At 41.3% G+C, this 11811-nt stretch overlaps 1 non-coding gene across 1 annotated transcript; it reads left to right on the top strand.

Moving 5' to 3' along the window:
• Window positions 1-5319: 5319 nt before the first annotated feature.
• LOC141604011 (small nucleolar RNA R71) lies at window positions 5320-5425 on the top strand. Its single transcript, XR_012525839.1, has one exon. It is a non-coding gene; the product is annotated as a small nucleolar RNA R71 (small nucleolar RNA).
• The last annotated feature ends 6386 nt before the right edge of the window (window positions 5426-11811 follow it).

Below are 11811 nucleotides of genomic sequence, written 5' to 3'. Positions count from 1 at the left end.
TTTTTGAAAATAAATGCAATGCAAACAGAAAAGTAAACATGAATGCAAAAACAATGCAAAATGCAGACTCAAAGGATGCATTACCCTCCCCAAACTAAAACGGACAATGCCCTCGTTGTCCTCCTGCATACAACAGCAAATATATAGTGGGAAAGGGATATACAACCAATAAATGAATGAAAAACAATAAATAAATAAGGAGACGGAAAATAAAGAAAAGAGCAAGAAATACATAAAAAATGACGAACTTCCCCAAACCATCCAGAAAACTGGGGAAGTGAGTAGACCAGCAGCTACTCGTCGCCCTCCTCCTCCTCCTCTACCACCACGAACTCAGGATCTTGCTCCTGCTTCCTCCTCCTCCCGTCCTCGGCTCGTACTCTCTCGTCCTCCTCAGCTGTGTCCGCCTTGCTGGCTGGCTGTGGGTACCACTCCGCCAGGTACCGGTAGAAAGAAGGGTGTTGCCAGCCCTCAGGAACGGGGCGTCCTCGTCTTATGTGATACTCGCATAGAGGGAAAAAGTTAAGTGCAATGTCCCGCTCCATACGAGCCTGCGTGGTAAGAAGCTCGAGAAGAAAACCGTCACGGCGCCCTTGGTCAATAACCTCGGACGCCTCAAAAGGTGGAGGAGGAATAAAATTAGCCAGGTAGACCGGCTGTGTAGGGGTAGAAGTGGGAATAGGGATCGGCCGAGGCGTGGGCGTGGAAGATTGCCCAGCCTCAGTAGTCTGTGTGGATCCCTGTCCAGTCTGAGGTCTCTTCCGCTTCTTAGCAGCGGAAGTAGTGGTAGGTGGAGCGAGTAGAAGGTGGTAGAAGGGCAAAGGTGGAGGTATCCTACCCCTAACAGTAGGTAAAGGAACAAGACGGGGTAGGGTGGTGCAAGGTAAGGTCTCGGACAAGGAACCACAAATCTTCCAAGTCCGCTGGTCAGAAGCTAGCCAAAACATACACAGCATGGCAGGAATATCTAGGTACCTATCAGTATCGACATGTTCCAGGTCACGAGGGAAAATAGGGAAGATAGAACGGGAAAGAAAGGTAGCTATGCCACCACAGACAATGGTGCCCGACTTCTTCTTCCCAACAGTGTCAAAATACTGAGCAATCAAATAAGCAATGTTAAGAAAAAAGGCGCCCTCGCTATCAATGTTTAGATAGCCCCCGAGACTTGACAACTTGACATTGTTAATGTTGTTGGGCTCTTTACGGCCGAAAATCTTCCCACCAATGAGACGCAAAAAGTAACGTGCCGGGGGGAGGTGGACATGAGCGAGTCTGCGCTCCTCAAAGGCTGTTTGTGCCAAAGTCCTCCAAAGAATACGCCGAACCTTCCTAAGAGGGTCCGACTCACTGTTGGAGGACAATCCTAACCTACTACTAAACTCAGCTAGGGTCCAGGTCGTTGTCTGATTAAACAATCAGAAGGAGACACACGAGGTACCTTGGTCAGTGGCGTAGGCAGCTGCAGAAAAAGTGAAGGAGCTGAAAAACTCGAGGGTCAACTCCTTATAGTTCAGGCACTCATGGTAATCAGTCCAGACATCCCCGTCCCGTTCAAAATCTCAACTACAGTATCGTAAATACCTAACTTCTCGAGGGATTTCCGGCACAAAAATTTGGTCGAAACAAAGGCACAGCTCTCTAGGTCAAAGAAACGGGTACCATGAATTGCATTAACGAAACGTACCTCCAGGTTGTCAGGATGCGGGTCAACGGACTCATCCACACGAAACGTGACACGTTTGGCAGCAGGTGTGCCTCGTCCTTGACCCCGTCCATGCCCTCCAGTACCTGAAGAAGAAGCCCGTCCAGTAGCGGGGCGAGGTAGTAGGGCAGCCCGGAAAGCAGCTGTGACAGCTGGTAACGACACAGCAGGGATCGTCACCGTAGAAGGTACGGTACCAGAAGTAGACATAGTGGCAGCAGTCGTGGTAGTAGAGGCAGAGCTAACAGAAACAGTAGTGGTAGCAGTAGTACCAGCAGAGACAACAGTAAAAACAGCGGTACTAACAGTAGAGGTGTTGGTGGTAACAGCAGGGACCATCGTCTCAATCAAGGATGGGGCAACAGTTGAACTAGTCGAAGGTAGAGTGCTACTATCCATCCTAATCAAGCAAGTAATGGGGAAAATTAATCAAATAGACGATTGAAACATGATTTACCCTAATTGAAAACGGATTTTCGAAAAATATTTCGAAAAAATAAAACCCTAATCCTTCAAATATGTCAAAACAACAATTAAAAAACAAAAGGAAGGATGGAATTACTTACTTGATGATTAACCCACAAGAATAAGCAATAATTCGACAAAAATCGCAGCAAACAGACGGATTTCGAACAAAAACCCGACAAACCCTAATTACCCAAATTGAAAGCATCAGAGACGAATTTTAAGGGGAAAGTTGGGGGTTAATGTCGAAATAGGTACAAGGAAAGTAATGTGGGTGATTGATTTGGCAATAGGGAAAGATTAAGGGAGAATTTGGGGTTTTATCACAAGTATGTCACACAAAAAGGAAGAACAAATTTTAGAATGAAATTAGAGTGAAAATAGAGGTTAAAAGAATAACTTCCTGCGTGTAATAGGCACATTCACTCGATCAAGTGATTTGAAAGCACTCGATCGAGGACTCTGGTATTCATTCTTCTCGATGGAACAAAATTCCTCTCGATTGAGTATTCCTCATTTTTACATTTCGATCGAGTGCCTGAAACCACTCGATCGAACAATTTTGCAGGGCATTCCTCTCGATCGAGTGAAAAAGTACTCAATCGAGTTTTTTTCTCGGGGAACACATCCCAATGCGACCAGTCTTCCCCAAACATGCATAGAAACACGCAAACACAATTCCCAAAAATACAAAATCACAAAAACACGCAGTCTATATTCGGTTTTTGCTAAAAACTAACTAAGCTATTGTCTAAAAGTCTAAAGCGCAATTAAAAAGTCTTAACGGAAATTCAAAATTACAAGTTATTACAACGGGGCATTCCCCGCTCATCTACCAAAACACTGTAATAGCCCACAAGAGGGCTTCTGATTGGAGGAGGTCCCTTCAGCATCTCGGACCGCCCTCTTTGATCGCCACGAATTTGAATTTGAACTAACGGAAGGAGAGTAGTTGGCATCCACATACGCCCGAACTTTCTTCTTCTTCTTGACATTTCCATCGACATTGGCATTTCCTTCACTTTGATTGACATCAACTGTGCTTTAACCGATAGCATCTCCAACATCTACTCTATATGTACCTGCAGCAAGGAAAACAGTAGAATGGTGCTCCTTTTCGCTCTCAATCCGAGGCGGAGGGGTTATAATTGCAGCACAATATTCAATATTCTCATTCGGAGTGTCTGTATCCGAGTCAATAGAGGATAGGGCATTGCAAGGTTGAACATGCATGGGAGCTCTACGAGATTTAAACTGATGAAAAATCAGCTCCTCGTCTCCTACCTGAAATGTAGGGGTCTTTCCCCCGACGTCAATTACTGCGCCAATAGTAAATAAAAATGGTCGCCCTAAAATAATAGGGGTGTGTGTGTCCTCGGGGATGTGAAGAACCGCAAAGTCTACGGGAATAAAGAATCTCCCGATTTTGATAGATATGTCCTCTATAACTCATAGTGGCCGTGATATACTACGGTCGGCCATCTGAACGGTCATATTGGTACAATTAAACTTGGTCAGATGGAGTCTCTTAGCGAGAGACAAAGGTAAGTCGCTCATGCTAACACTTAGATCGCATAGCGCGTTATCAATCAAATGGGTTCCTATATGACACGAAATTGAGAAGCTACCCGGGTCTGTTTGTTTATGTGGCAACTTATTTTGAACTAAGGCAGTCCCTACTTCAGTCAAAGCTACCGTCTCATGGTCATGTATGTGCCTCTTACGCGATAAGATTCTTTCATGAATTTCATATAAGAGGGTACTTGGGTAAGCAATTCGGAGAAGGGAACATTGACGTGAAGGCTTTTCATGAGCTTAGCAAATTTCCCAAACGGTTGGTTAGCCTTATTGTTCTGCAATCGCCTTAAAAAGGGCACTGTGATAGGAATTTCAAGTCCTTTATTCCTTTCTTCCAAAGTCTCGACGGGTTCAAATTCATTCTTACTCGATCGATCCTTTTTACCTCTCGATCGAGGTCTTTCAGCTAGTTTATCACTCGATCGAGCACTTTCAGCTGCTCGATCGAGTCCTTCATTATTAGCATTGTTCGATCGAGGCACAATTTCACTCGATCGAAGACTTTTCCCAGAATTTTCACTCGATCGAGCTGTTTCAGCCTATCGATCGAATCCTTTAATATCCACTTTCCTCGATCGACCCATAATTCCACTCGATCAAGCATTATCTTCAGCAATTCTACTTGATCGACCACGAGAAATCAGTCGATCGAGTATTTTCTTTGGATTAAGCACGTTTTCAGCAATGGACGACTGTTTATCATCAGCATTGACTTCCTCCGGGTCTGATATGTCCTCAACAGTCGACAATTTGGGTCCTTCATAAGAAAGACCACTGCGTAGGTTAATCAAATTTATCATCTCATGTGGATTCTTCTCAGATTGAGACGGTAAATGACCCGGCTTTCTCTTGGACTGGCTAGTGGCGAGTTGGGCAACTTGGGTCTCGAGTGACTTAATTGATACTTATTTCTGTTGGTCACTCATATGCATCTGCTTAGTCAATGATTGGATCATCGACTTCACCTCAGCTAACTCACTAACTCCACTAGAGAGGCTCCTTGATGTGGCGGTGGAAAGGATGGAGGCTTTTGAAAGCCTTGTTGAGCTTTATGAGGAGGGACATAAGCTTGTTGCTGCTACGGAGGAGTAGGATTGAGCACATTCTGACTAGTCCATCTCAAGTTGGGATGAACTCCACTTTGATTATTATAATAGGAGCCCCCTCTTTGCCTATATTGCTGAAAGGCAAGGACTTGCCCCTTTTCTGTTAGATAGTCAACATCAGTGTGACCGTCATTTCTCCTACATCTCTCACAAGTAACGGCTTCTTGTCTAGTCAACAAGTGAACCGTTTGTTGATCACCATCAGCTTGTAATTCTAACTTATCAAAACGGGCATTCATGGCTTCCATCTGAGCCACAACTTTATTATCAACTAAATGAACTGTCCGAATGCCATCTCTCGGGTTCCCATACTCAGCACAATGGGTAGCCATCTCCTCAATAATACCCCATCCCTTATCATCGTCATTATTCTTCTGAAATCACCCATTAGATGAGGTGTCAAGTATAGCACCGTGGTCATTATAAAACCCATTGTAGAACTGGTTGCATAAAAACCACTGATCAAAACCATGATGAGGAAGAGACCGCACCAGCTTCTTGAAACGACACCAAGCTTCATAAAAATTCTCATCCGGTGCCTGCTTGAAACTTGTAATTTTTTCTCTCAGCTGATTGGTACGTTGTGGAGGAAAATACCTTTTATATAAGGCAAGGGCAAGAGTCTCCGGCCAGTTGGTGATACCGGCTGTAGTACGATCACGATCAGTGAGCCACTCCCTAGCTCCGTCGGTCAAAGAAAAAGGAAACAATACTTCCTTTATCTTATCCTGGGTCACTCCCTTAGTGGCGTGAATGGTAGAACAGTAGTCAGCAAAGACCTCCATATGTTTTCGCGGATCTTTACCCGCCACACACCGAAATAGATTTCGTTCAACCAGATTAATATAGGACTGTTTGATGTCGAAAGTATTACCATCCTCGGTCGCAAGCTTGAAACCTTTAGGAATCGAGGAAGCTTTGGGCTCTGAGTGACTCGCAATGTTAGGCATCTTTACTGGCTTGATAACAGAAATAGAGTTGTCTTCTTCACAAGACGGATCTTCTGGAAACAGGAAATGTTGTAGCTCGGGTTCAAAAGTACTCAAGTCTTCCCTTTGAATCTTTCTTTGCAGTCGGAGTCTATGCCAAAATGATCTCTCTAGCTCAAGATTAGCAGGAACTAATTCTGACATGTTAGACCTAGGCATACACAACACTGAAAGAAATAAGTGAGAATTGTCTCAAGGAATAAAAATTCCCTGAGACGAAAAGAGACAAACGAAATTTGATACGGTCGTTTCTGTACCAAAAATAAATACCTAAATATACTAATGGAAACTAGTGATAAGTATGGTCGATCTCCACAGGGAGGCAAGATATCTATTTGTAGTCCATCTATCTAAGTCACAAATGGGGGGTTTTGTATTTGATTTTCTAAACTACTGAAGGTTAAAGGCAAGAGAGATAAAGCTAAGAGCAGTAAAGTATGAAGATGTGATATAAATTATCAGATAAAAGAGAGTATGTTAGGATTTCGGTTCACCATGGCAGTCTATCGACTCAGTTGCAAATAGCCTAGACAATCTAATGTGGGAAGGGCATGGGAAAGGTCCTTCCGGTCTGCTATCCACCCTAGAATTCCACAAACTTCACTTCTGTCCTCATTAGGGTAGTCTACTATTCATAGCAGGTTAGTTTATTACAATCTTCCAATCCAGGAACAAAGTTAACCAAATTAATGTTATTTAGAAGCATGCACTCAACTAAATAGGTGTTACAGCTATATTGCTATGGGGACAGATTCTCAGCAGCAAACTATCTAGTCTATTCACTACATCATCACAATTCTACCATGGATCCCATAATCCTAACATAGAGAAATTAGCTACTCATGTTCTTAGGGCAATCAACAATAACAATAGTCATGATGATGCTAATAGAAGACATAATAAAGGAATAACAATAAAGCATAAACTAGACAAAGGCAAGAATAACAACAAGAGAATAAGAAATTAAAGTAAATAGAGTATTGAGATTAAGGACAAAGGAATGATTACAATCTATTAGAATCCGGCGTAGAGAACAATCCAAATCCGAGAGAAAAGAGGCAGAAAAGTTTCAGCAGTCAAAAGAGAGAAAGAACGTAATTATGCAAGTTTTAGAAGTGTCCAAGTATATGTTTAAACCTAATGACGACTCCCTTAAATAGGGGAGAGAAAATTAACTAAAATAAACCTATCACGGATTAAGGTAACCCGTGTAATCTAACAAACCACTCGATCGAGTACTTTCACACTACTCGATCGAGGTCTTCTCCAGCAAAGATACTCGATCGAACACTTTAGGCTCTCGATCGAGTAACTCCTTTAAAGCACATTTCGATCGAGCACTTAGAACCACTCGATCGACCTCTAATATCTGCCAAACCACTCGATCGACTTCTAATATCTGGGAAACCACTCGATCGACTTCCAAAACATCTCGATCGAGTGGAAATACATTGCATCAGCCACAAACTCGTCATGACAGCTTCATTTGACCACCCTTCACGTATCCCGAGGCACGACTCTTGCTCCAAAATCTCCGTCTCCTTACAATGCATGCTAAATGGGACGAATAAGGGTCAATTCCGCTACTTTCGGGTCCATTTCTACAATTAAGACAAAAAAAACAAAAGTAGCCAATTCGGGGCATTTTGCAATACAAAGCGATACAAAAAGGCATAGAAATGCGTGCAATAAGAGGCTAAAAAGTCTGTATAAATTGCACGTATCAAAGTACTGTGCGGCGAGATGAATAATGAATTAGGACTTTGCTTTATGTTTTAAGAACCTTTGAATAATGTATTAGTTTGGTTTTCGGTTTAGTATTATACTCTGATATTTACTTTATGTTACATTTTTCCTTTATTTTAAAATCTGGGTTGTTATATAATTCGTCAGCAAAAGACCGTCTGATAAGGGCAAAATGTGAAATTTTGCCTCTAGCACACAACGAAGGTTTAACATAGCAAAGATGGCCTTCCCCGACTACAATGCAACCTAGTGGGGCACACGACTCAAGCAAACAAGCACGACATTGCGAAAGAAGATGGTATTTTTTACACCTTATTCGCATTTTTTGCACCTAGGGAGCGGGAACGGGGACGAAAATACAAACTAAAAGCACCCCTATACTCCTAAACTGGTTTCTAACCTAATACAAATATCAATTCCACTCGAAAATGGGCAAATAAAACATGGCCAAATCGATTTCAAACGAATTAGGGTTTCGTCCCAATTCAATCAACAAAAAGGTAAACAAAAACAAGTGGAATCAAGAGGATTTACATACCTTGAGATGACATGATGGCAATGGCACGAATCCAAGCAAGAAAGTAAGATAAAAATGACAATTTTTTGAGAGCTTATGAGTAAGTTGTCGAAGAAGATGACAGAATGAGGAGCTGCTGCTTCTCGCGTCTTTTTGAGGAAAAAAGGGGCAGCCTCTTATGTCGCCCCAGGGCTCGCGCCTCTTTGGGGTGACTATACCATATTCAGCGAAGTTTTGGGTTTTGGCTCATATTCACACATAGTCGCCTTTTGTCGCAAATGCAATGACGGGATAAAAAACCGTTATATTCTTCACAAATACAAAATGGCGAAATTCAAAATTCGCTATTTGCACAAATTTCAAATGACGGAATTAAAAATCATTATTTTCAAACACAAATAGCAAATAGCGAAGGTAAAATTTGCTATTGCCACAACAAAATTTCAAACAAAAATAGCAAAAAGAGAAATCTCAAACTCATTATTCTCAGAATAAATTTCAAATGACGGAATAAAAAACCGTTATTTTCAAACCCGAATAGCAAATAGGGAGATTCAAACCCGCTATTATAAAAAAATTTCCAAGTTACAAATGGCGAAAATTCAAATTTGCTATCATCACAAATTTCAAACGACGACAATAAAAACCGTTACTTCTCTTCAAAGTTACAAACGACAGTAATAGAAGCCGCCATCCGCAAGACCAAGTCCAAGTTAGAAAAGGCCTATCTTTTCCTAGCACCGTAAATATCCCTTATAAACGCCCAAAAATTCCCCAGCGGAATCGCTGTAAACCTCCGCACAGAGTTATTCTCGCAAAAAGCAGAAACGACCGAACGCCAAGCAGAGTGAAATCTAGCACCTTCCGCCCCCAGCAACATCGACATCGCTCCTCATTGGGTCGGTTGAACAAACAACCTCTTGATATAAGCCCGAGAAATCAGGCTATTTCCCGCAGTCGACCGTTCGACCTTCAATGGCTAGCGAGTCTCTACGCACCTTTAATAGCTGGCGAGTCTCTACGTACCTTTAATGGCTGGCGAGTCTCTACACAGTTTCAATGGCTGGGGAGTCTCTACGGACCTTTAATGGCTGGCGAGTCTCTACGCACCTTCAACGACTGGCGAGTATCTACGCACCTTCAACGGCTAGCGAGTCTCTACACACCTTCAATGGCTGGCGAGCCTCTAAGCACCTTCGATGGTTGGCAAGTCTTTACGCGCGGACAATAAGCAATTCAAGGACATATCCAAATGATGCCTCAGGTGTGACTCCTTCCTTTGGCTGGCGAGCCTTTATACGTAGTCTAAAGGACTTTAAACGACTGCACTGGCAGTCGACTGACGCCAAACTGTTCCCGACGGTATGTCTTTTACCCGAATCCCCGAGTCGCCTCGACGTCGCCCTTCCCGACAGCAGGTCCTTTGGCCCAAATCCTTTTGAGCCGCCTCGACGTCACTTCGGTCTCTAGGTTATAATCTTTGATTGACCTGGGGTCTGTACTTTGACTTTCGCCCAGTCCAAGCCTCGGTCAAAGTGAGGGCTCCGTAGATACTCAGTATCTATTGAATCCCCAACCCACACCCGATGATTATCGGACTACAACATGGTTAGGAATCGCTACATTTAATCGACAGTTTATATAACTACTTGTCGGAAAACTCAAAAATGATTTCGAAAACAAAAGCATTTTCAAAACATTTCAAAGATACCTGGAGTGTTTTATGCACGATGACAGGGTCATAATGACACTAACTAGAGTTAAAACCGACACCGGATCAAAAACCAACTCAAAATTCAAATCTCGACTCCAACAACGAGTCAAACACAAAAAACAAACCTCACAATGCTTCCGTGCTAATTATACACGGTATACTTTATGTTCAAGTACAACAATAATATCCTACAAAACCTAGGATAAAACAAGCTACAAATCCAAATGTGTGATAGTGACAAGACAACTCGAAGACCCACGGATATGCTTGCGCCTTTTCAAGCAGCCTATATGGTCACGTCGCCAAAAACGCACAACACCACACAAATACTCTATAAACACCCCTCAATTGCCACAATTTGAAGGTACGCGATAGTCCGCCTCTTCTTTTCTCCCTTAAAATTCTAGACCTCGACTTCCCGAGTCAATAAACGACACGTATTTTCGACCTACCGATTAAAAATACAAGCCTTACACAATGTTTGGTACCGTCATTGTGCATTAAATCACTTGACTTACCACTTCGACCAACTACACAATCACTAAAGCAAAGCAACACTCCATATTTTACAAAAACGATTTTAAATCGGGTTTTCCGTTTCATCTTTTTACACTTTGTTGATTTCTCGTCAAATAACCTAACATGTAAGTATGAGGGTGTAATTAATCCTCTTATTTCATGTTCTTTTTGAAAGACCATAACCCCAACATTAGACCTCTCTAATTAGGTTATCAAAAATTTTTATTTTAGAAATAATGGGATCCATGTAATATGCATGTAATATATAAGCCTTTTAAAAATAAAAGATCAAAAAAACAATTTTCCTTACATTGAGTATGGTAATATTGAGCACAACCAAGATCACCCATCTTGGTTGTTCTTGAACTATTCATATTGGAAAGATCCTCCAAATCAAGCTTCCAAAGAGAAAGCCTCCTTACATGATGCACCCAAGAACTTACCCAACAATCTTACAAATATTAACTAGATATTAAGTAAGATTACCCTTGAAGAATATACAAATCTATTACTAACACTCTTAGTAATATTGTTTTGAATTATTAACACTTAATAATTTTCATTTATTTTTTTTTAGAGAGAAGAACAATATTTTTCCACGTACAAAAAAAAGTGAGGGGAAAAAAATGAACAACACCAATGTTGGTGTGTGCTTGCTTTGGACGGTTCATAGGGTCCTATGGGGAGTGTTTTTTTTGTCCTTTACTTTTTATGACCCAATAAAAATGGGTATTGAATAGAATAAAAGTTAATTGGGATGAACAAGTTTAGTGGAAGAAAAAGCATTTATGAAAATAAATCATGATCCTTCCACTCACCGTGTAATGTGCCCTCACATGGGTCCATTTCGATTTTACAATTTGTCTCACAAATCGATATAAATCTTCCGTCTTTAACATCTTTTATGTTAAAAACGTTTCCCAATTAATTCCGTCTTAAAAACACTCCGTAAATATATATGTACAACTACACATATATTTACGTACTAATACTAATCACATTAGTCAATTAGTACTAATTTATCAATTAACTGCTTAATCATTAATTCCCGTCTCAAACAATTTATTATTTAATTATCGCGTAATTAAATAATAATTTCCGCGCCTCGAGTTCACAACTCGATATCTCTCTAAATTAATTAATCGACTAACTCTTAGTCAATTTATAAAGGGACTAATTAAACTGTATCTCATACAATTAATTAGTTTTCGTGTTGAGGCTCGTTCCTTTAGGTGTGACTGAAAGGGATCAACTGAACACCGCCGTCTCACGACAGTAACGTCAAACCCTAGTTAGCCAACCGTTAACGATATACGTTGATCAGTTGACTAGTATTGCCAATGAATATCCCATGCATATTTCTTAATGAGATTTAATAATATTATCACGGACTATTAAGGAGGGCAAAAACTTCAACAATCTCTCACTTGTCCGAGACAAGTTGTGCGATGATTATAACACGCAATTGTGGA

Source organism: Silene latifolia, chromosome 9, assembly GCF_048544455.1.
Source record: "Silene latifolia isolate original U9 population chromosome 9, ASM4854445v1, whole genome shotgun sequence".
In the NCBI taxonomy this organism is placed as follows: domain Eukaryota; kingdom Viridiplantae; phylum Streptophyta; class Magnoliopsida; order Caryophyllales; family Caryophyllaceae; genus Silene; species Silene latifolia.
This window is presented reverse-complemented; position numbering and strand designations above follow the sequence as displayed.